General features: G+C 51.4%; 1 long non-coding RNA gene across 2 annotated transcripts in view; it reads left to right on the top strand.

Moving 5' to 3' along the window:
• LOC135241120 (uncharacterized) overlaps positions 1 to 25,616 on the top strand; it is a 71,907-nt gene that overhangs the window by 38,721 nt on the left and 7,570 nt on the right. The window lies entirely within an intron of this gene.

The raw sequence follows: 25,616 nt of genomic DNA, 5'->3' as shown, positions 1-25,616 counted from the left end.
GAATGTGTGTGGAGGGGAGGGGAGGGGGTTAATCAAATCATGGCCGTTTTGAAAATGACTAGAAATGACAGTGGAGAATGGAATTTTATGAATCACAGATTGCTGGAAATGCTGTAGTTTAAACAGTGCGATTTATGCGACAGGTAACGTTGGCTAGGGTGTGCCGCGATAAACAAAGGGTTCTGACGCTTGTGGGTGGATTTGTGTGGAATGATGAACCGATCGAGACCTGGCCTACTGGACGTAATCGTTTGGCACATTTTGAGTTCTTTACTTTTGTATACAGAGCATTTTCGGCTGCAGTTTGGAGATAAGTGTGAGTGAGAAGCTGTGAGGTGCCCTCTCTGCAGTGCCTCCTTGCACTAGCGCTGAAGGTGGTTTTCAGAATTCAAGCTTCATCTGCAAATTCATGAAAAGCATGCAAAAATGTGTGTGCAAAAAAAACGAAAGTGTGAATAAAAAAGTTGTGTTTGGTGAGCAGCTCCGCGTTTCCACCTGTTACTCCCGCTGCAGCCCAACGACGCTTTTGGCAAATCTGTGCCCCCATTTTTATTTCGTTTGCATCTTTCCTGAGGGCTCCTGTGGGTTACGCTCTGAGACGCTGTGTGTGTGTGTGTGTGTGTGTGTGGTGTGTGTGTGTGTGTGTGAGTGTGTGTGAGTGTGAGTGTGAGTGTGTGTGTGTGTGTGTGTGTGTGAGTGTGTGTGTGTGTGTGTGTGAGAGTGTGTGTGTGTGTGTGTGCGTGTGTGTGGGTGGGTGTGTGTGTGTGTGTGTGTGTGTGTCTGTGTGTGTGTGTGTGTTTGTGTGTGTGTTTGTGATTGTGTGTGTGTGTTTGTGCGCACGTGCTTTCATGAGATTATTACACCCTCTTTCTTCTGCCAAAACAACTTGGCAGCTCATGTCAGGCCAAAAAGGCACTTCTGTCCATGCAGAATTCTTCCAGCTTTTCCTTCCAAATCCAGTTATGGGTGAGGTTAGGGTTGGGAGCATTGCATCCTGGGACAGCATCACCTGACACAGGTCGAGTGACTGTGGGGGGGGCATCGTAGCCTGCAGGTAGCCTAGCGGTACAGATAGAATCAGATTCTGGGTTATTTCTACCCATTACCCCCCCCCCCCCCCCCGCATAATCCCAGTCTGTTTCTCATTATTAGACCAGGCACAGAAAGCTCGAAGGAATGCTTCCTGCAGGGCTGCCCAAGCCTGTTCCTGGAGATCTGCCGTCCTCTAGGTTCTCACTCCAAACCTGAACAAAGCACACTTCATTCACCAGCTAGAGATCTTGTTCAGGTGCTAATTAGTAGTAGTCAGGTGTGCCAAATTATGGTTGGAGTGAAAACCTACAGGACGGCAGATCTCCAGGAACAGGGCTGGGCAGCCCTGGTTTAAGGAAATGGAATCAGTATGTTATTGTGATTTAAAAAAAAAATAATAAAAAAAAAATCTGTATCTGTTTATTCCTCTTTCACACTTTCTCTTTCTGTGCCTCCATCTCCCAATCTCTCTCTCTCTTTCTCTCTCCCTCCCTCTCTCCTTCTCTCTTTCTCTCTCGTTCTGTCGTTCTTTCCCTCTGTCTACAGTGCTCCTTCTCATCCTTGCTCTCCCTTTTCCCTCTCTTTCTCTCTCTCACCCCTTCTTATTCCCTCTGTTCCCCTCTCTGCCCCTTTCTAATCCGGTTCCTCTCTTTTTCACCCCCTCTTCTCTCTCTCTCTCTCTCTCTCTCTCTCTCGCTTTTCATCATATTCATTCTCTGGACTTTATGTAATAAATACTGTAAAGTGTTAACGTAAAACAAAAATCACAATCACAAATTCAGAATGAAGAGGTGTCAGATTAATGTTAAAGTCTGTTTCCCCTCTATCTGTGATTATTCTTTCTCCTTTTCTCCCTCCCTTTATCCCTCATCATGGTTTCTATCTCTCCATCTCTCTGCCAGTCTTATTCTCTCTTTTTTCCCTCCCTCTGTCCCTCATCTTTCCATCTCTCTGCTAGTCTCTCAATCTCTCTGTCACTCTTATTCTCTCCCTCCCCTTCATCGTGATCCCTCTGTTTCTCAAATTCAGAACGATTTACTGGCATGAAATTCACTCATAAATATTTGCCAAAGCTCACATGCTAGACTAGAACATGAATGCAGATTAGCGAGAATAACTACTGTACCCAACAGTATATATATAATATAATATAATAGTAATATTATCATATTATCATTAATAAAAAATAAATAATAATATTTAATAAATTAATAAATAACATTTATACATACTCTGTCTCTCCCACTCTTTCTCCCTCTCCCTCTCCCTCTCCCCCCCTCTCTCTCCCTCTCTCCCTCTGTCCCCCTCTCTCTCTCCCCTCCCTCCCTCCCCTCTCTCTCCCTCTCTCCCTGTCCCCCTCTCTCTCTCCCCTCCCTCCCTCCCCCTCCCTCCCCCTCCTCCCTCTCCCCTCCCCTCTCTCCCCTCCCTCTTCCCCTCCCCTCCTCTCCTCCCTCCCTCCCTCCTCCTCCCCTCCTCCCCTCTCCCTCCTCTCCTGTTCCCCCTCTCCCCTCTCTCTCTCTCTCCCCCCTCTCTCCCTCCCTCTCCGTCCCTCTCCTCTCCCCCTCCCTCCCCCTCCCTCTCTCTCCCCTTCTCTCTCCCCTCTCTCCTCCCTCCCCCTCTCCCCTCCCTCTCCTCCCTCCCTCCTCCCTCCCCCCCCCTCCCTCCCTCCCCCTCTCTCCCTCTCTCCCCTCCCTCCCTCCTCCCTCCTCCCTCCTCCGCTCCTCTCCCTCGCTCTGAGAGTTTCTGTTGAGAGGACGCTCTCGCTGCTCGGGCTCTCGCCCCGGTGGCCAGCTGTCGGCTGGAACGTGTCTGTCCTAGATTAATCGCTACATCTCATCAGCCAGCTCTGGCTTCTGCGGAATGCACAGTGTCTGAAGCATGGGACCGTCAACCAGACAGAGCAGCGCAGGCACAGTTCTGGGAAACACAGTCTAGAACACAGCCAGCACCAACCAACAGACAGCGCAGATACATCGCAAACAGATCTAAACATGACTCAACAATCAGTGGCGGACACAACTCTTACACACTACACACACACACACACCATGCCGACACACAGCACACACACCACACACGCCACACACACACACACACACACCACACACACACACACACACACCACACACACAGCACACACTCTACACACACACACACGCACACACACACACACACAGACACACACACACGTGCGCACGCACACACACACAGGCACACACACTCTTACACACACGCTCTCATACACACACACACACACACACTCTCACACACACTCCATAAACGGACTGGCAGACTGAAGAGTTACTGTGGCTAGACGGCAGAGGAAAACCCCCCAGTGCGCAGGTGAGATAGCATCAGCTAGCGCAACGGAACAGAGATGAGCTCAGCGCGATAACGGTGTTCCGCTCTCCAGAGAAGAGAGGAGGATGATGGGTAATGTCGGCTGCGCCGCTCTCCCAGATCTGGGGTTTTTCACGGGCAGAATGCTGACCTTTGCCCCTTAGTGTCAGGAGGTCAGAGCAGCGCTCCTCCCCCATTGGTCAGTCGCAGTGATGTCACGATGGCGGACAGGTGACGGACCTGTTGCAGGTATAATGCCGTAGGTCACCGCAGGGGGCCGTCCCGCCGTCTCTCTGGGGGCGGCTGAGGGGCGAGCGGACGGACGGACGGACGGACGGGGCGGTGGAATTTGGGCGGTTTGGAGCGGGGTATGAAAGGGGCGACTGTGAATTTGGGGAGGCCGCGCGCGCGTTCTCGCTTGTTCCCGCTGAAGGGGAGCGCCAGCGAAGGGGAGATTCGGGGGGCAGGACCGCCCAAAGTGAGCGGGGTGGGGGGGCGACAGGGGGGCGGGGGACGGGGCGAAGGACCAGCTGGCGCGAGTCCGTCCACAGTTTACAGAGCTCCTACAGCACAGAGCTGCCGATGCTTTCGGCCCCGCCAGCCCGGAAAAGCCCCCCCCCTCGAGCCCGGGAACCGGGGGGGCGATGAAAGAATGATTTATGCTCCGCAAATATGGCATACGCGGGGAGCGCTGGGGTGCGAGTGAGAAGACGTGTTTTTGGGACTTGAGGTCGTCTTGGAAATGTGACGGGGCCGCTGGGTGTATGGGGGGGGGTTGGGGGGGGCGAGATGGGGGAGGAGGGGGGGAATTGGTATTGGAGGCAGGAGTGTAAAATGGTCTTATGTAAGCAAAGCAGGGCATAGGCAGCCATCTTGTGTTTATCACGGAAGGAAAACACAGTCAGAAAATGGGATATGTTGGAAAGTTTTTTTTTGTTTAGGTTTTTTTTGGCTTTTGAACATGAGATTGCAGAGAATTAATGAACAGAGCAATGCTTCATGCTTCAGACAGCTGGGGATACACGCTCACATTAGCATTGTACATGGGGGTGGGTGGGGGGGGGCAGGGGGGGCTTTCTGTTTACTGCTTTGTAATCCTGCTGAGGATTGACTCTGTATGCATCTGTGTGCATGTGAGCGCGTAGCAATGTCTGCTTTCTGTGACATCACTACCTATATGCGCTTGCTGAGTGACAGTTTAAATTGGTGTGAGATGATTTATTACTACGGAGAGAAGACTGCATCAGGACTAAGGACCTTTACAATGTGTCTCTGTGTGTGTGTGTGTGTGTGTAAGCGTGTGTGTATTTGTATGCGTGTGTGTGTGTGCGTGTTTGTGTGTGTGTGCATGCGTGTGTATGTATGTGTGGTGTCTGTGTGTGTGTGTGTGTGTGTGTGCGCCCGTGTGTGTGTGCGGTTTGTATGTGTGTGTGTGCATGCATGTGTATGTATGTGCGGTCTGTGTGTGTGTGTCTGTGTATGTGTGTGTGCATATGTATGTGTGTGTGTGTGTGTGTGTGTGTGTGTACGTGTGTGTGTGTGTGCGTGTGTGTGTGTGTGTGTGTGTGTGTGTACGTGTGTGTGTGCGTGTGTGTGTGTGTGTGCATGCATGTGTATGTATGTGCGGTCTCTGTGTGTGTGTCTGTGTATGTGTGTGTGCATATGTATGTGTGTGTGTGTGTGTGTGTGTGTGTGTGTGTGTGTGTGTGTGTGTGTGTGTGTGTGTGTGTGTGTGCGTGCGTGTGCGTGTGCGTGTGCGTGAGCGTGCATGTGTGTGTGTGTGTGTGTGCGCGCGCTTATAAGAGTGCTTGTCTCAGACAGGCCGTTTGGGTGGAAGGGGACGTGGCTCGCTGCAGGTACACGTCCGGCTTTATCACCCCACTTTGGCGTAGGAGCTGTTAGTCCGGTGGAAGATTCATCAGAATTCCCAGAATGCCTTGGCTGGAATTATTCAGGGGAGAAAAGAAAAGCATAGAAGCAGAGAGGATGACTCAGACCTCCGAACTCAGAAGTTTGGTTTGGAGCAGCTGCTGCTCGGTCCTCTGTCCTGAGTCCCTGCCAGCCGGCTGCGTGTGTCCGTGGCAACCTGGGTAAACAGAGACGGAATATCTTAGATTAGGGAGTGGCGTGGGAGGGAGCGCTCCACTCAGACGCCGATGCTGGGATTATATTACAGGACTGGCACGACATCAAACGGGAATAATCCAGGAATGCCTCCCTCTGTATTCCCAAAAGAAAAAGACAGGGCTTTCAGAGAGAGCGTGTTTAGCAGTATCGTCGCTGTACCTCTGTGTTGCTGTGCTCTTTTATAAAATCAAATCAAATTAGTTTCATTTGCATAGAAATAAAGAAAACTGTTACAAAGATGCTTTATGGAGTAGCAGAAAAACAACCCAGGCCTGAAACCCCAAATAGTAAGCAAATAAGGTAAAAAAAAGAAAAACTCCCCAGTGAGGAGAAAAACCCTCAAATGGTGGTGATAAAAAAATACTTCTCGATGGGAAGAAATCTCCAGAGGAACCCGGCTATAGAAGGAGAGCCCATCCTCCACTGGCTGGCCTGGTGTAAAGTAGGGGTAGAATGGATGTAACAGAAAGGTAATAAGGGATCTGTTTTACTCCTGTGGTAGTCCTTAGCAAGGTTGGGAAGAAGGTTGTGAGCCTGCTAGGTGCCCTGTGGCCTGAAGTAAGATGAGCAGAGAGCAGGTCCTGAACCGAACAGAACCAACGAGGACTTGAGACCTTCCCACAGTACTGGTGGGATCGCCATGTGTAATCAGGTACTTAAATTAGGATTAGATGTTCAAATTTGGTTTTTTTCACCTGATAGGTGGAGATATTTCCTCTGTGTGTGTGTGTGTGTGTGTGTGTGAGAGAGGGAGTGAGTGAATCTTTGTGTGTGTGTGAGAGAGAGAGGATGTGCATGTGTGCATGTCTTCGTGTGCGTGTGAGAGAGAGAGAATGTGCATGTGTGTGTGTGTGAGAGAGAGAGGATGTGCGTGTGTGTGTGTGTGTGGGAGAGAGAGAATGTGCATGTGTGTGTGTGTGTGTGTGTGAGAGAGAGAGGATGTGCATGTGTGTTTGTGTATGTGTGTGAGAGAGAGGATGTGCATGTGTGTGTGTGTGTGTGTGTGTGTGTGAGAGAGAGAGGATGTGCGTGTGTGTTTGTGTATCTGCGTGCTTTTTTAATTCTTTTTTCTGTGACGGCACACTTTTATAATCAAAAAATTCCACTGCGCTCCATTATCCCATTAACCACTAAATTGTTACAGAATGTCCCACACATGTTCAATTGTACTGGAATTGGAAAATTTTCCACGGCACACCGTGTGAGTGGTGTGAGTGTCTGTGTGTACATGTGTGTGTGTATGTGGGTGTGTGTGTTTGTCTGTGTGTGTGTATGTGTGTGTGTATGTGGGTGTGTGTTTGTCTGTCTGTGTGTGTGTGTGTGTGCAATGCATGTGTAAGTGGTGTGTAATATGTGTGCAAGTGGAGTGTGTGTGTGTGTGTGCTTGCGTGCATGTGTGTGTAATATGTGTGTGTAGGTGTGTGTGTGCGCCTGTGTGCATGTGTGTGTGTAATATGTGTATAAATGCTGTGTGCGTGTGTGTGTAATATGTGTGTGTAGGTGTGTGTGTGTGTGCGCTTGTGTGCATGTGTGTAGGTGTGTGTGTGCGCTTGTGTGTGTATGTGTGTGAGTATGTGTGTGTAAATGCTGTGGGCGTGTGTGTGTGTGTAATATGTGTGTGTAGGTGTGTGTGTGTGTGGTAATGGCTCCCAGGATGCCTGGTCTGAGATGAGAGGCTACACACCCTGCAGCTACGCTGTGCTGCTGTGAGATCCACCATCAGCACCTCATTTTTATCTGCACTCAGACATTTCACTAATTCCCCTGTTTTACAGGCCAGGTTTCAATGAAACTTTTTTAGCTGAAGTAGTCTACCGTTCGTTAGGGAAAAACCGTTGTACCACCTGAAACCTTTGACACAAGCCCAAGTCTACTATCCCACTTTGTCACCATCATAGCTCGGTGTGGGTGTGTGTGTGTGTGCATGTGTGTGCACAGTCTTGATTTTGTATCTGTGTGTTTGTGTGTGTGTGTCCATGTGTGTATGTAACTTATACGTGCATGTTGCGTCTATGGTTGTGAGTGGTGCGAGTGTGCGTGTGCATGTATGTGTGTGTGTGAGTGTGTGTGTGTATAATGTGTGTATGGTGTGTGTGTGTGTGTGTATAGTGTTTGTGTGTAGTGTGTGTGTATGTGTATAGTATGCGTGTGTGGTGTGTGTGTGTATAGTGAGTGTGTGTGTAGTGTGTGTGTGTGTGTATAGTATGCTTGTGTGTGTGTATAGTAAGTGTGTGTGTAGTGTGTGTGTATGTGTATAGTATGCGTGTGTGGTGTGTGTGTGTATAGTGTTTGTGTGTAGTGTGTGTGTATGTGTATAATATGTGTATGGTGTGTGTGTGTATAGTGTTTGTGTGTAGTGTATGTGTATAGTATGCGTGTGTGGTGTGTGTGTGTATAGTGTTTGTGTGTAGTGTGTGTGTATGTGTATAGTATGTGTGTGTGGTGTGTGTGTATAGTGTTTGTGTGTAGTGTGTGTGTATGTGTATAGTATGCGTGTGTGGTGTGTGTGTGTATAGTGTTTGTGTGTAGTGTGTGTGTATGTGTATAGTATGCGTGTGTGGTGTGTGTGTGTATAGTGTTTGTGTGTAGTGTGTGTGTATGTGTATAGTATGCGTGTGTGGTGTGTGTGTGTATAGTGTTTGTGTGTAGTGTGTGTGTATGTGTATAGTATGCGTGTGTAGTGTATGTGTATAGTGTGCGTGTGTGGTGTGTGTGTGTATAGTGAGTGTGTGTGTGTATGTGTATAGTATGCGTGTGTGGTGTATGTGTGTATAGTGAGTGTGTGTGTGCCTGTGTGTATGTGTCTCAGTGGAGGCCTGCATCCTCAGGGCCTTGTCCCTCTCAGACGTGTGTGGTTGTGAGTCGGGCTGCAGACGGAGAGGCAGGCAGGCAGGGAGCCGGCAGGAATTCCACTCTTTATTTTTCTGTCTCCTGGTTTGACCCCTGGACCCTTGTCGTCTGTTTCACGTTTCGTTTTTTTTTTTTTTTTTTTGCCAAGTTCCGTTTGTTGGAACGTCAGCTTTCTCGAACCCCCCCTTCGCTGATCGGGCAGCTTGACCGGACAGAAAGAAGACCTTTGCGAAACCGGGATTGTTTCTCCATCGAGCGACCGCACATTTTTTTTTTTTTCTTTTTGCAGCACCGTCAGCGGCGGGTGCATGGGGGAGGGGGAGGGGGAGGGAGGCAGGCGAGCGGGATGGGAGGATGGAGAGGGATGAGTGTTGGGGGGGTGCAGGATGGGGAGGTTGGGAGGAAGGAGAGGGATGAGTGTGGGGGGTGGGGGGGTGGGGAGTGCGGAGCAGAGAGGGTCAGGCCTGGGAGAGAGGAGGCTTGTCTTGACTTAATAAGCTCCCCAGTCTCGAACATGGAGATAAAAGAGGGATGAAAAGGCATTTATATTCTGAAGCAGGCACCCACTCTCCAGCAGCTCATGTATTATTTATCTGTGATGTTCCCTCCTTCCCTTTGCCCCCCCCTCCACAAATCCCTCCTCCCTCTTCCCCTACACCCCCATTTCATTGTAACTTTTCAAATCCATGGTTACTTCTGTCCCTCCACACCCCGCACGCACACACACGCACGCACACGCGCACACTCACTCACGTATGTGCACACACACATATACACACGCACATTTACTCTCTCCCCTTACAACCCTCTTCCTCTCCTTCTCACCCTCTCTCTCTCTCTCTCTTTCTCTCTTTTCATTGTATTGATTCTCTGGACTTCGTGTAAAAGATTATAATAAGAGTCTGTAAAGTTGTAATACAAAAAAAATCTTGTATCAAAATCAGAATTAAAGGGGATTTCACACAGTAATGTTTCCTTCCCCTCTCTGTGTCCCTCATCCTCTCATTTTCTCCCTCAGTCTAACCTTCATCATGATCTCTCTCTCTCTGTGTCTCTCTGTCTCTCTATCTCTCCGCTCTCTCTCTCTCTCTCTCTCTCACCATGTTTCTATTTTAATTTTTCTTTCTCTTCTTTTTCGAAATCTGTACGATTCCATGTAGTGGTAAATTTTAATGCTTGAACCATTGTAAGATTCATGCTTTACGCATTGTGCGATAAAGTATATTTTAAGATGGCAGATTATTAATCATGGAGATATTATGAAATATGAGAGGTATATTTGTGCCTGCTGCATTTTAAAAAAGGTGCATTCCACCAGAGGAATGTGAATTCCATCTCCTTGCCCTGACATCTGGTTCAGATTATCTTTTAAAGTTCTCATTAACTGCATTGCTTATGTTTTACATAATTTATTTCAAGCTCCAGTAATGGAATGTAGTAGGCTCAATCTGTATGTGATGAACTGTCAGTGTGTGTGTGTGTGTGCGTGCGTGTGTGTGTGTGCGTGTGCGTGTGATGTGTGCATGTGTGCGTGTGTCAGTGTGTATGCATGTGTGTGTATATATTTGTGTGTGTGCGTGTCAGTGTGTGTCAGTGTGTGTGTGTGTGTGTGCGTGTGTGTCAGTGTGATGTGCGTGTGTGCATGTGTCTGTGTGTCAGTGTGTATGCATGTGTGTGTATATGTGTGTGTGTGTGTGCGTGCGTGTGTATGTGTGTGTGTTTGTGTGTGTGTGTATGTATTAGTGCAAGAGAGAGAGTCTGAGTGTTGTGCGTGTTGGTGTGTATGTGTAGAGGTGTGTTTGTGTTTGGTGTGTGTTGGTGTGTGTCGGTGTGTAGAGGTGTATGTGTGTGTGTGTTGGAGTGTAGAGGTGTGTGTCGGTGTGTAGAGGTGTGTGTGTGTGTGTGTTGGAGTGTAGAGGTGCGTGTCGGTGTGTGTGTGTGTGTCGGTGTGTAGAGGTGTGTGTGTGTCGATGTGTGTGTGTGTGTGTGTGTGTGTGTGTGTGTGTGTGTAGAGGTGTGTAGAGGTGTGTGTGTGTGTGTGTGTGTGTGTGTGTGTGTGTGTTGGAGTGTAGACGTGTGTGTCGGTGTGTAGCGGTGTGTGTGTGTGTGTGTGTGTGTTGGAGTGTAGAGGTGTGTGTCGTGTGTGTGTGTGTGTGCACGTGTAGAGGTGTGTGTGTGTGTGTGCACGTGTAGAGGTGTGTGTGTGTGTGTGTGTGTGTGTGTGTGTGTGTGTGTGTGTGTGTGTGTTGGAGTGTAGAGGTGTGTGTCGGTGTGTAGAGGTGTGTGTGTGTGTGTGTTGGAGTGTAGACGTGTGTGTCGGTGTGTAGAGGTGTGTGTGTGTGTGTGTGTTGGAGTGTAGCGGTGTGTGTCGGTGTTTAGAGGTCTGTGTGTGTGTGTGTGTGTGTTGGAGTGTAGAGGTGTGTGTGTGTGTTGGAGTGTAGAGGTGTGTGTCGGTGTGTAGAGGTGTGTGTGTGTGTGTGTCGGTGTTTAGAGGTGTCAGTGTGCAGGCAGTGTGAGATGGGGAGAGGGAGCTCTCCTCTGATCGCCCTGGTTACTCTCTGTAGCTGTTCTCCCTCACACTGCCGCTGCTCACCTGGCATCCTGCAGCGCTAGGGTTACCATGGCAACGGTCACAGAAGTCTGACAGAAATCCATCGCGCTGCTTTTCTCCCCCGACGATTGCCTTCAACCCCCCCGGACTGCCCCCCCCCCCCCCCACCACCACCAACACCACAAACATCAACATCCCCGCTCCCCGCATCCTTAATATTTCTGTTTCAGGGTGCGTCCCTCGCTCTCTTCCTCCTCTCTCAGGCTCCCAGTGGCCTCCGCCTCCCTCTGCCTCCCTCACACCCCAAGCTCCTGAGGAGGGGCGGCTTGGCGGAAAAGCGCGTCGGCTCTGGACCCCGAATCCTGACGTAGTCCCCCCCCCCCCCAGCTCCTCCGGTCTGTGTTTCCTGCTTCCTCTGGGCTCGTTGCTTCTCTCACGCGAACGGCCTCCGCGTCCAACCACATCACCGCTTGTGCTGCGCGGTCTCGATGGACACCTCCACACCTCCGCCGTCACCTTGACGATGACCAGACTGGGGGCGACGGGGGGTCTACGGTAAACCCATCGGGCCTCTGACAGCCAATCACTGAGAGGCTACAGTCTGAGAATGTCTCACAGTGGCCACACACACACACACACACGCGCGTGGTGGTGTGGTGTCCTCCAGGGACGTGAAGGGTCTGCAGTGTCAAACTGCCCTGCTCTTCCAGTATGTAATGATAACCACTAGGCCATGCAATCCCCCCATCTCCTCCACCCCCCCCCCCCACCCTCCACAACGCTAGGGCACCTGGGAAGGCAGCCAAGGAAAGAAAAGTGGGATCATTTTTTTTTATAGGGCCCCCAAAATGTTAAGAGCAGCAGCCCTGGGCATGGTGCCATCGAGTATCCTGCAGTTTGATAGGTTATTCATCAACATGCCATCGAGTATCCTGCAGTTTGATAGGTTATTTATCAACATGCTGATCTTCGGTTGTGAGCAGGGCTAAATTTATGTACTCGCAGCTCCTAAAGTGAAGCATTTTCAGTCGTTTCACTGACTGTGACCTGTTGCATTTTGCTCTCTTCTTTGAGGTGGAATCAGTGCAGGACAGGAAATGGCCGTCTATAGCAGCGCAGCAGACACCGCTGGGTCGTGGCAGTTTGTTTAGTCACAGACCTCAGAGATTTTCTGCTTTGGAAGGCCGTGTAGCTGTCTTGTATCTACGCATTTTTTATCTATAAGGTTTTAATAATACCACATTTTTTTACCAGTTTCTCTGCAGTAACCCGTTGTTTCCTCTCTTTGGGTAATGCGTAATATCACACGTAACGTTGTCGTGATGTGATAAATAATTGCTTGTGTTTACCGTGGCCCAGCGAATCTGTGCGTCTGACTGAAGAGCAAACGCAGCCGCTCAAACACACACACACACACACACACGGGTTTGCCAAGCTGGTGAGCTCAAACACACACACACACACACACATGGGTTTGCCAAGCTGGCGAGCTCAAACACACACACACACACACACACACGGGTTTGCCAAGCTGGCGAGCGGTGCTGGCAAAAACGCTTCAGCTCGTTTTTTTTTTTTGTTTTTTTTCCCAATCGTACGCAGGCCGCGGGGACGTCAGACCGAGGGGCGCTCCTGTCCCGCTCGGGCCGGGACACCCCCAGAGAGGCTCGCCGGCCCTCAGGGGACCGGGTCCCTCGGCTGGTCCCTCGCCCCGCTGGCCCTCAGGGGACCGGGTCCCTCGGCTGGTCCCTCGCCCCGCTGGCCCTCAGGGGACCGGGTCCCTCGGCTGGTCCCTCGCCCCGCCGTCCTCAGTCACAACATGTCCGCCAGAGCTCCTCCCACGTGCCGTAACAAAACAAACCGTCCCAGCGGGGGAACCCTTCATTTTAAGTTCGGGATGGAAATAGGAAGGAGGAGAAAAAAATACATTCTGTGTGATCTCCAAGTTGCCCCCGGTAATAATCCTGCCCGGTTGGCTGGGCTGCGTGTGTGTGCGTGTGTGCGTGCGTGTGTGCGTGTGTGTGTGTGTGTGTGTGAGTGTGTGTGTGTGTGTGTGTGTGTGTGTGTGTGTGTGTGTGTGAGTGAGTGAGTGAGTGAGTGAGTGAGTGAGTGAGTGAGTGAGTGAGTGAGTGAGTGAGTGAGTGAGTGTGTGTGTGTGTGAGTGTGTGTGTGTGTGTGTGTTTGGCGAGGGTGGACAGCGATGGCGGGTTGATTGAAATTCCCGTCGGGAGTCTCCCTACCCCCCCTCCCCCGCCACCGGAACGTTCTTTTCCCCCCTCGCTGTCGCTGTGAAATTCCAGAACCTCGGAGGCAGACGGAACGCCGCTGACAGGTTCCGTGTTCCGACAGCGTGCGCCGGATGAGATGAGCGATTGGGGGGGGCAGAGGTGTGTGTGTGTGTGTGTGTGTGTGTGTGTGTGTGTGTGTGTGTGTGTGTGTGGGGGGGTTATCAGTGCACAGAGTCCCTAACCCTCCACACTCACGGCTCCCTGCTTTTAGATATAACCAGACGCATTCCCAGGATTCCTGTGTAGATTGGCGGTGTGATACTGTAAATCTGCTGTCAATGATGCTGGGCAGGCCCCCTGTCCCATCGCCCGCCCCCTCCCATTGGCCCCCTGTCCCATCACCCGCCCCCTCCCATTGGCCCCCAGTCCCATCGCCCGCCCCCTCCCATTGGCCCCCTGTCCCATCGCCCGCCCCTCCCAGTGGCCCCTGTCCCATCGCCCGCCCCCTCCCATTGGCCCCCAGTCCCATCGCCCGCCCCTCCCATTGGCCCCCTGTCCCATTGGCCCCCGTCCCATTGGACCCCCATCCCATTGGCCCCCGTCCCATTGGACCCCCATCCCATTGACCCCCATCCATTGGACCCCCATCCCATTGGCCCCCGTCCCATTGGACCCCCATCCCATTGGACCCCCATCCCATTGGTCTTCCTCGTTAGTGCGTCAGACGGTCACAGCTGCTCGGTGTTGCCTGTGTTTTCCTCCTCGTGCATCAGCTTAGGGTCACAAACAGGCTTCCTTTGACTGGGTAGCATGTTGTTCAGGTGATATGTGTGAGTGAGAGAGCAAGAGAGGGGCCTGGAGAGAGAGAGAGAGCAAGAGAGAGAGAGGGAGAGGGAGAGAGAGAGGGAGGGAAAGGGAGGGAGAGAGAGAGAGAGAGAGAGAGAGGAAGAGGGAGAGGGAGGGAGAGGGAGGGAGAGGGAGAGGGAGAGGGAGAGGGAGAGGGAGAGGGAGAGGGAGGCCTGGAGTCAAACAGACATGAGAATCTCTTCCCCGCAGGCCGTGTTCTCACTCACCCCTGGTATACGTGTCCCGGTTCGTTATTCTGTCCGTCTCAGATGTCCCGTCTTTAAACGCGATTTCCTGCTCATTGTGCGGAAGAATGTAAAACAAATGGATCCTGGTGTGACTGTGGCAGAGGAACACGGTGAAAAGTTGCCCTCTCAGATAAACGGAAGTCATTCCAACGTTTCCAAATTACTCTGGAGCAGAAACACATGGTTGTCGGGGGTGGTGGGGGGGGGCGGGGAGGGGGCTGCATATCGATCCTCGAGTTAACAAGGCCAGACTTCCAGGTCAACCCAACTCCTCCTCGGTGTGTTTGTCAGTAACAGGTTTATTTTGGCTTTTTTATCGTTCTCTCGTTGCAGCTTCATTTTGACCAGATAGTTCTTCAGTACCGTATTTGCTAATTAGCCGCAGGGGGTTATAGCCGTACGCATTTCCTCCGGTTTCCTCTGTACCGCAGCCTGATTGGATCTCGTTTTGATGGTTCTCGCGTGTGATTGGATTTCGTTTTGATGGTTCTCGCGTGTGATTGGATCTCGTTTTGATGGTTCTCGCGTGTGATTGGATCTCGTTTTGATGGTTCTCGCGTGTGATTGGATCTCGTTTTGATGGTTCTCGCGGCCTCGTTGCTACTCTGGGGCTTTCCTACCTTCGTACGAGCACCTGGGGGTATTTGGGTATTTACAGTCTGGCTGGGCATCATTATTCAAGTTCTGCTTCTCTTTTTTTTTGCGTGCACGCAAGTCTTCTCAAATTGATGATTTCACTGGTTTGCTGCAATAAACGTTCTGCTCGGGCGGTGGGGGCGTGGATTGGGGACTGGGGGAGCGGGTCCCAGACAGGGCTCTGGAATGTGTTTTTGCCATGAGCCCGGGCCCTGATGGGTTCTCCCTCTGTGTCAGGGCCCCCCCCCATCCACCAGCCCCCCCCCCACCACCACCTGATACCGTTTACAGGCTCCAGGCGGATGGGGTGCCCGGGTGGGGGGGTTTAACCTTTATCCCCCCGCCCGATCCTGAAGAGCGTCAGGGGCCGTGGGGGGGGGGGGTTCGAGAAGTAACGGGGAATCTTTCTGCCGGACGGGCCCAGCAGAAAAAGAAGAAGAAAAAAATAAAGATCAGGGAAATGCATCAAAAGAAAACTGTCCCTCTTTTCTGGAATCTTAACGGAGGGAGGGGTTGAAGGGGGGGGGGCGTGGTGGGGCTGTAAGATTGGGCCTTAGGCCTCCCCATTCCAGTCAGGTTAGTGATGCTTACCAGGCAAACTGGACGGTATTCTGCAGAGGGCAGTGGACAGACAACCTGGGGCAATAATGTTCTCCAGAGTCGGGGGGTGGGGGGGGGGGGGACAAAAAACGAATACCCATAAAACCCAAAAACATTTTTCTCTGAAACGGAATGTTCTTCTTTTAAAACTTTTTTTATTAGATGCCCGGTCTCGCTCAGGCAACAGTTCATCATCGATTGGCACAAATCTTTGGACCCTGTGGGCCCTCTCATTAGTTTCATAACCATTAAGCAGTCGTGCGTTTTGAGTGGACTTCTGATTATATTTCATACTGCACATGAGCCACCAGCCTGTGGTTTTAAAGAGGACTGAAACGCTGAAGGCAGCACAGGTTTAAAATGTTGTCTCGTGTGTGTGTGTTCTGTACACAGGGCTGGGGGGTACACTCTGTAACCCCAGACTCCTTTATTTTTGGCTGGACCGCAACAGCGGGGCCAGCCCTACAAACGTGAATGTCTATGACTGAGTGAGTGACTGAGTGATGAAGTTATACCATTGGTCGGCCGAGTTATGAAGTTACACCATTGGTCGGCCGGATCACGTGTGTTAGGTCCAGCCATATACTAGGTTTTAACCAGGTCTTGTTTTTATTTAACCTTTATTTAACCAGGAGAAACCCCATTGAGATGGAAATCTCTTTTGCAAGGGGGACCTTACACTGGGTGAATGCCTAGATTTACGTTTGTGGTCATGACTTTCCAGCGTATGTCATTCAGATCCTCAACTTAAAAACAAGACCAGGTCAAAACCTAGTATATGGCTGGACCTAACACACGTGATCCGGCCGACCAATGGTGTGACTTCATAACTCGGGCGACCAATGGTGCAACTTCATCACTCAGTCAGTTACTCAGTCACAGACATTCGCGTTTGTAGGGCTGGCCCCGCTGTTGCGGTCCAGCCCAAAAAAATCAATCTTATATGAATGTTTTAATTCCGCCATCCGAGCTCATTCTGAGTTTGAGCGAGGGACTGGCGCGATATCACAGAAATGGAGATTTTTTTTAGTCTGCTTCGTTTGGCGAACAGCTGTGGGGGGGGTTTGGTTTTCGGTCCCCTGCAGGAAAAACGATGTTCTGCACCACAGACGATGCGTCACTCATCTTTTTTGCCCCTGTGTTTGGATCGCACAGAGGTGCGGCAAACTCACCCTCGCAACGGAACACGGGTGTTTTTTTGTTTTTTTTGTTTGGTTTTTTTTTACACCCCTGGGGTGTTCACCTCCAATGGAATCCGATGGAAAATGAAGATTTTTACACACGGACACGTCCTGCGAAACAGATGTTTTTTAAAACCGTGGAATTTACTGCCCAGATAATCGTATGTAACATTTCTTTCACATTCAAAGTGACAAACAGAATTAATATTTTGCTAAACAAAATCCCTTCTCCTTCCTGTCCATATGGGCTCAACAGATTTGTTTTAACTTTTGGACCGGATACATAAAACATTTTTCCATTCATTATTATTATTTTTTTAAGAAATATACTTTTTTTTTTTTCTTAACACCTGGTAACACTTGCATTACCTGAGCTAACCTAATCTGGCTAAACTGTGTATGTGAGTGTGTGCATGCATGTGTGTGTGCGTGAGTGTATGGGCGTGTGTGTGAGTGTACGTGTGTGCATATGTGTGCGTGTGTGCATGTGTGTGTGTGTGTACATGTGTGTGCATGTGCGTGTGTGTGTGCGCGCGTGTGTGTGTGTGTCTGTTCGTGTGTGTGTGTGTGCACGTGTGTGTGTGTGTGTGTGTGTACATGTGTGTGCATGTGCGTGCATGTGCGTGCATGTGTGTGTGTGCGTGTGTGTGTGTGTGCATGTGTGTGTATGTTCGTGTATGTGTGCATGCATGTGTGTGCATGTGTGTGTGCGTGTGTGCGTGTGTGAGTGTATGCGCGTGTTTGTGTACATGTGTGTGCATGTGCGTGCATGTGTGCATGTGTGCGCGCGTGTGTGTGTGTGTGTGTGTGTGTGTGTGTATGTTTGTGTATGTGTGCATGCATGTGTCTGTGCGTGTGTGTGCATGCATGTGTCTCTGCGTGTACGTGTGCATGCATGTGTCTGTGCGTGTGTGTGTGTGTGTGTGTGTGTGTGTGTGCGTGTGTGTGTGTGTGTGCATGTGTGCGCATGCTCGGGGGGTTCATGATAAACGTCCTGGCTTACGTACGGATGGCCTACTTATTTAGCTCTGAGGGAAGTAAAGCCAGACGCATGCATGGCTGACGTTGTGCTTTGAAGTGCATGCACCGAATACTCTGTTGGCACAATGAACTCTCTGTGATATCGGTGAAGCAGCGATGGAAAGTTGAGCCGTGCGTTGCAGCGCAGAGTCAAGATTCGGTTACGCATCTACGAGTGGAGAGAGGGGACTCTATTCAATTACCGCTATCGATTAATATGAGCCGTTCTATTGGTCCATTGGCCACAAAACCACTGACCTGGCTAACAGACCCGTCTCTGGAGAGGCGTAACCCTGAGGACATTCTCTCTTTAACGGCATGAATGGTGAGCTCAGTTTTAGTAAGGTCGGCCGTGCGTGGGCTATTTTTAAACTCTTTTCCGTTTGACTTTTCCCTCTCCGTGGTTACGGCGTGTCTCCTCCTGGCCGCGGTTGGCGCTGGCGTGGGCCGTGGGCCGCGGGCCGCGATGTAATTCTTCCCTTTTTTTCCCAGGATGCTTTGGCTGTGCGCGTTCCTCCCAGGAGGCCGTGCGTGCTGACTGATCTAACACGCCAGGAGCCGTGTGTGCGCTCGCACCTCTGCGCGTTTTTTATTTTTTTTCCCATAACGCACCGCTGCGAGCGCGTTTTGCTGGAGCGCGCAAACAAAAGGTCCATTGTTTGGTCGGCACCTGAACCGCGTGCCGCGACCCGAAAGCGAAGCGGAGGACGGGCCTGACTGGATAATTAGAAGCAGATGCTGCGCCGGGCGCGAGCGTCTGTACCCCATCGGCTCGGGCTTCCCCCGCTTTTAAAGAGCGGAGCTATCTGATGAGTAATTGGGTGATTCTGAAGCCTTGGGAGCTCCACTAATCATTGGCTCCTTGAAGCCCGTGTGGTTTAGGCCGCATTGCTCCACGTTCGGGGGGGGGGGGGGGGGGGGGGGGGGCGTGCTTTTCGTTAGTCTCCCAGAGAAGAGTCTCTGTCTCGCTGAACTGTCCTCAGAGTCTGGCAGCACTGAAGTCTCAACACATCTGTTTGAATTATCTCCCCCCCAAAAAAATAAAAAAAACTGAACCGAGATTCTCTTAGCCGGCCTAATATTGGACTCCGCAGACGTTGCACCCATGAATATTTTATTTGATCTTTTTTTTATTTTCTTTTACTTTTCTTTTTTTTTTTTTTTAAAGATCTCTTGCTTCTCTTGGAGGAAAAAAGGACATGTTTGATCTTTCAGAAAGTGTTATGAGAAAGGTTGCTCGTACCTTAAAACAAAGGCGAAACAAAAGGGTTTTCTTCTTTGTTTTTAAACTTGTACGACGCAGGAAGTATAAGGCAAAGAAGTCGGGGTACAAAAACTTTTTTTTTTTCTTCCCCCATTTCTGGAAAAAAAAAGGATTCGAAACAGAAACGGTTGTTGCGTGTTCTGTTGGCACTGATCGCGATCTTTGAAATCCTGAGATGCAGAAGCGCTTGCGTCTTGAAAGAGAACCAAGGAAGAAAAGAAACCGGCCAACAGCCCAGCCCCCCCCCCCATTTTGAAGTCCGCATTGTCCTGAAGCTGAAGACTGCCCCGTACCCTTGCAACCCTGCAACCCTCCCAGTGCCTCCAGACTAATAAGTGCATTATGTCCTAACACCATGCAAATGGGGCCTTTTGTTTGACAGGGTCCTGCACAGGGGGTGGGGACGGGAGGTGCAAAATGTATAGGGGAGGGGGTGGAGGGGGGTAGGGAGTGGGAGTGGTAGAGGGGATGGGGGATGGGGGTGGGGGGTTGGGAGGAGGATCTGTGTGTCATTTAAAATTGAGAAGTTGAGCTCTAGTATACAGGAGGGCAAAGACCAGGCGGAGGGGTGAGAAAGAAGGAGCAGGGGTTCTGCAGAATGTTTTTGGGTCACGTATTTATTCTCCCGCCGTTGAAATTCAACAACCAACAACCAAATAACAAACCAGATGCAGTGGAACTGCAGATATGTCAATCTGTAGTCGCAAACAACAATTTAACATCGAGTGAACTACAGTGAGCTGCTTCAAACCACATTTCCCACAATGCAATGCGTGCATGTCCGTTTTGCAAATCTAAACGCAGTACGGTTATTACCCCGGTGGCCCCACGGTGTTCTGGCTCTGTTGGACTCACTCAGTTGACGTGGTTTGATTGAGCTGTTAGTGGGAAAACCATCAGCAGATGCCTGCAACGCGTTCTTAGCAAAAGAAACATGTCCTCCATTCGCTGTTAGAGTCGGCTTTATGGGTGTGCTGCAGGGGAGTCGTAAAGAAGTACTGGTGATCTGTTTGTTTGTTTGTTTTTTTTTTTCCACTAGGGAGTTTCTTTACCCCCCTCTTGCTGGTTTGTTTTGGGTTCAGGTCTGGTCTTTCCTGATTTTTTGGCTGGACCACAACAGCGGGGCCAGCCCTACAAACGCGAATGTCTGTGACTGACTGAGGGAGTGATGAAGTCACACCATTGGTCGGCCGAGTTATGAAGTCACACCATTGGTCGGCCAGATCACGTGTGTTAGGTCCAGCCTGGTCTTGTTTCCTGTGAAAGGTCTTTGTGACAGTGTCTCTCTCTGTAAGAAGCGCGTTGCAAATTTAAGCTGAGCTGAACCGCAGTGGCGTGTACTTCGTAGTGACGCTTGGTGTTTACGTATGCTGACCTGTCAGGGCGGTGTTCATGCCTCTCGCCCACTGCATCCTGGAATAGGCTCCTGCTCCCCCTGCCCCCCCGCCCCCCCATGACCCTGACCAGAAGTAAGCACTCTTGAAAATGGATGGATGGAAGGATTTATGTGGACTTATGTAGTGCAGTGAGATGGAGGCAGTCCTGTGGACCAGCACCCTTCTCATAACCCCGCTGGTTGTGTTTTGCCTTGCGGGACACTACAGTCTACAGTCAGCTTTGGCTTCATCAGCTTGTTCACTCACGGGGTTTTAGCAGAAAGCACCGCCCCGTAGGCCCAGTGTTTTAAAAATCTGCTCAGAATCTCGCTCTGCTTCTGCAGCGCAGTGTGTACTGTGCAAACGGCTGAGGATTTCGCATGCCTTTGGGTTACAAACACGTGTTTAACAACCATTTCTGGGTTAAATTAATTCAGATTAAACACATTAATAAAAGATCTGCCTGCAGTGTTTTTGCCGTTAACTTGAGGCTGAAGATTCAAACGTTTTAGCCGTTCTTCCTTCGTCAGTTTACAGAAAAAAAAAGCGAAAAACATTTTGTAGCCTTCGCCAGGGTACGTGCCGAGTGAGAGACCGGATTTGGGAACTTATGTGGCCTGTCGGTGCAGCAGGCTGCTTGTAATGGGTGTCCGGTTCGCTTGCCGAAACACTCGCTCACAATTTTCGGGTGCCATAATAAGCGTACAGTGCTTTAGGCGCGAGAGCCAATTCCCCCACTTTTACACATCGGGGTCCTGCTGAAACTGAAAAAAAAAAAGAAGCGCACACTTGCACACACCCTGCTTCTAGGTTCTGAATCGGAAGTTTAACCCCTTGATTTATGGCGTAAGGGGTTGCAGATGTGTGATTAGAATCTTCTCGACTGAACATTCTAATGCTGGTGATGTAACAATGCCTGCTGGTGACTGAACGCAGTGGCGTTCTAGAACACTGACTTTCAAACATTCCAAAAATCCTTACAGTAAAAAAAAAGGGCTTTTTTAAAAAAGCTAAAAATGAACCTTGTGGAGTCAGGCAGTTCCCCTAGGTGGTGGGAAGGGGGGGTGTCTATATTTGCCCTAGCTGGGTGACCTGGTGACAGGGGTTGGGGTTGGGGGCGGAGGGTGGGGAGGTGGGTGGGTGCTATATTTGCCCTCGCGGTGCGGCAGGCATTCTGCAGTGTGGGGGAGGTGTGGATCCACCGAGGGGTGGGGTGGGGGGGGGGGGGTTCAGAAGCGCAGCCTGTTCTTCTCCGGCTGATGCAACCCGCTGGAAATACCTCGAGCCTCCGCCCGCCCGCGCGCGGCTGCGTCACCTGCAGCAGAGCCGCCGTTCCGCCATCGCGGGAGAGCGTGGAGCCGCCACCGCCACCGCCGCCGCCATCGCTCCACCGCCACCGCCACCGCCACCGCCACGGCCGCCATCGCTCGACCGCGCGCGCACGCACGTGCCCATGGGTAAACGACAGGGACTCGATCGCCGCGGCCCGCCCGCGGGAGCCATCTTCATCACTGACAGACACCCGCCTGTGGGGTGGGGTGGGGTGGGGTGGGTGGGAGGGGGTGGGGGGGGGTCGGTCTTTCACAAAGGGAGATAAAGAAAGAGGGGGATTAACGGAGGAAGGTGGAGAAACAAAGAGCAGAAGCTCAGGAGAGAAAGGTCAGGTCCTACTGCTGTGCCGACCATCAGGCCGCCACCGTAGGGGTTAGCGGTAATACCCCTTTCATCCTCTCCCTTCTGCCTCTCACCCCCCCCCTCGCCCGCCCCCCCAAACCACAGGTCCGCTGAGACGATTCATTTATCACAGCTGCCATTAGCTTGTCGCACCTCTGTCCTGTTTCAGAGTCCTGTAGGCCTCCTGACCCTGCGGCGGGACTGTCTGTAGGCCTCCTGACCCTGCGGCGGGCGTGTCAGTAGGCCTCTTGACCCAGCGGCGGGACTGTCTGTAGGCCTCCTGACCCAGCGGCGGGACTGTCTGTAGGCCTCCTGACCCTGCGGCGGGACTGTCTGTAGGCCTCTTGACCGTGTGGCGGGACTGTCTGTAGGCCTCCTGACTGTGTGGCGGTAAGGGTGTCTGTAGGCCCCCTGACCGTGTGGCGGTAGGCCTGTCTGTAGGCCTCCTGACCGTGCGGCGGGCCTGTCTGTAGGCCTCCTGACTGTGTGGCGGTAAGCGTGTCTGTAGGCCTCCTGACTGTGTGGTGGTAGGCCTGCCTGTAGGCCCCCTGACCGTGTGGCGGTAGGCCTGTCTGTAGGCCTCCTGACCGTGTGGCGGTAGGCCTGCCTGTCTGTAGGCCCCCTGACTGTGTGGCGGTAAGCCTGTCTGTAGGCCCCCTGACTGTGTGGCGGTAAGCGTGTCTGTAGGCCCCCTGACTGTGTGGCGGTAAGCGTGTCTGTAGGCCCCCTGACCGTGCGGCGGGCCTGTAGATTGTCCCGCTGAGGGCTGAGGAACACTCGGGCCCCATGCAGGGCGTAAGTCCCCCCGGGGAGGGGAGATGAAGCGTGCGACTGCACAGCGGGGGCAGGTTTGAGTGACAGTTGGGGAGGCGGAGTGCGGCGTGTCGCCCGCCAGCAAACAGCCGCCCCCGCGGCGTCCGAGGACACGCGAGCACTTCCTGCGTTCACTCGCCCGGTCGCTGCACATCCTGCGCGCGCGGGCATCTGCCACGAACGCCCGGAGCTAGGCTTCCGCTGCCCCCCCCTTCCTGCCTCCGTCCCGCGCTGGAATAGAGGATGTTTAATGATGAGAACAGGCCGTGGAGCCCAAGGACACTGCTTGTTCTGGCAGGCCATTCCAGGCATTAGCAATCCTGTGCGAGCGAACGAAATGCATCCGGACATGTATCCCCCTTCCTGATACACTACCCGATAGAGTGTTGTGGGTAAGCGCCGGGGTTGGTGTCCTGAAGGGGAAGCCACCTCTGACCACGCCCGGGAATTTTTAACCCGTTGAAGGTTGGGCAGGTTTTTTTGTTTTTATTTATTTGAATGTCAGAATTCTAGAGTCAGTGTTCTAGAACTCCGCCGCTGTCAGTCTCCAGCACCGGCGATTGTGACATCAGCGTCGGAATGTTCCGCCTGCAGCATTCTGATGGCTTGGTTGTGACCTCACACACTGTGAGGGGGGTGAGCGCGTACTCTTCACCGCGCACCTCTCAGGGGCCAGCTGTGCGCTACACCTTTCCGTCGTGCGTACGGAGACACAGGTGGGGGGCCACAGGACCCCCCACCGAGAGAGAGCGAAGGAAGGAGAGGAAGCGAGACGACGCGGCGGTTGCCCTGACCGATCAGAGCGCGCTGGCGGGGTGCGCTTCCTGGGCGAGCGGCGGAGGAGGCGGGAGGAGCGCGGGGAGGCGCGGGAGGGCGCAGGGGCCAGCGTGGCGGGTGTTCAAACCGCGCCTCTCAGCCTGCGGGTAAGTGCGTGCTCTTCCACCCCCCCCCCCCCCACGCGCACCTGACGGTGGTAAATAACTGGGCCCGGTTAGCACACCGAACTTTTACTTTCGGCTGAAGTCTGACGACAATTCGACACTCTCGTTTTGTGTCGAATTGTCTGAGACTTTAAAGCTTCAGTTTTGATCAGTGCTGGAAACTCAATGATGTCATTCTAACGTTGCTGAGCAGGCCGGCTTTTAAATGGCCTCTTCTAAGGGTCTGATTTACCGCTGGTCTGGCTGGAGGTGACTGTACAGGCTAGCGGACAGTGACTGGCTGGTTCAACCTTTTTTTGGAGAAACCCTTTTTTTTGGAGTGAAACCTGCCTCCCCAGTTCACTTGCTCCCACCTTTCTGCCCTTCTACCCCCCCCCCGCCCCGAGTCCCAGTGGTTAGCATTATCAGTGGTCCTTGTTCCACACTCATTTTGTGATGATAAACCCTTTTAACCTTGATTTGAAAGAAGAAAAAAAAGGGGGTTGGGGGGGGGGAATATGTGAATGAAAAAAGGTGGGGGGGGCGGCATTGTGGACTCCAGTCCTGTTGGTGGTATGTTAAAAAGCCCCACGCTATTTACATCCCATTACCACCCCTCTCTGGCCCATTAACATGACAAGCTGCGTCGGAGGGCCCCAGGGCATCATGGGACGGCAGAGACAATGGGGCTCCTCCCACAGGTCAGTTCCAAAAGAAGGGGAAAAAAAGGGAAGACTGGATTGGACAGAAAGAAAGCAGAGGAGAGGAAAGGCATGAGGGGAAAGGGGGGGTGTTTAGGATGTGCTGAAACTTTTTTTGGGGGCACCATAGGCATACTCCCTACTTGCAGCCAAAGCCATACAGCTCTGAATTGACAGTAATGAGTTCAAAGTAGACCCCTAAGTTGCCCTGATAATGGTTTTTGGCCTGTCATAAAGTGTGGACTCTCTTTGCAGTTTTGTCTTAATAGTTCAAAATTCAAATAGCAGGGAGTGTAAATTGGTGCATGGTCATGTGTGGGTTTGTGTATCTCTGTGTGTGTGTGTCGGTATGTGTATCTGTGTGTGTCTGTGCATGTGTGTGTGTGTGTGTGTGTGTGTGTGTGTGTGTGTCAGTATGTGTACCTCTGCGTGTGAGTGTGTGGGTTTGTGTATCTGCGTGTGAGTGTGCGAGTGTGTGCATGCATATGTATGAGCCGTTGGCTTGTTGGTTTGAGAGTGGGAGTGTATGCTTACACTGAGAGAGTGAGTGAGTGAGTGAGAGAGAGAGAGAGAGTGCGTGTGACTTCAACCCTGATATGTATATAAGAAATTTATTTAAAGAAGAAAACCCTCTTGACATGAACCATCTTTGTTTTCAAGGAATTCCTCGTCCTGTGCTGTAGATTTTTATCATTGCAGTTCCTATTATTATGTCTGACCGTATTCACTGGGATGCCATAATTGAAACTGCATGTACTCTGCTGCAGCCCAAACGGAACAGAATAAATCTGTATTATTTAAATCTAAATGGGAAGTACAGTGGTGTGTGCGGTGGTTGGTGGGGGTACAATGCTTTATTCCACCATTTCCCTTGAGGTGTATGTCTTCTGTATTTCTGATTAAGATCAACCCAAAGGCCTCCAGGTTTTGCAGGGTCTGGAATAATTATATAATATCTGAATTAAAAATTGCTGGCTTTAAACAAGGCTTCCTGTTATTCAGATGTACGTTTTCTTATTAAAAAACGACTCTGCGGTCAGGGTCTGTGAGCTGTGGGAGATGGAGGAAACGATGTTTGGTTTGTCGGTCAGTGTCTGTGAGCGGTGGGAGATGGAGGAAATGATGTTTGGTTTGTCGGTCAGTGTCTGTGAGTGGTGGGAGATGGAGGAAACGATGTTTGGTTTGTCGGTCAGTGTCTGTGAGCTGTGG

Source organism: Anguilla rostrata, chromosome 15, assembly GCF_018555375.3.
Source record: "Anguilla rostrata isolate EN2019 chromosome 15, ASM1855537v3, whole genome shotgun sequence".
Taxonomy (NCBI): domain Eukaryota; kingdom Metazoa; phylum Chordata; class Actinopteri; order Anguilliformes; family Anguillidae; genus Anguilla; species Anguilla rostrata.
The sequence above is the reverse complement of the archived record's forward strand: the minus strand, read 5'-3'. Positions and strand labels throughout refer to the sequence as shown.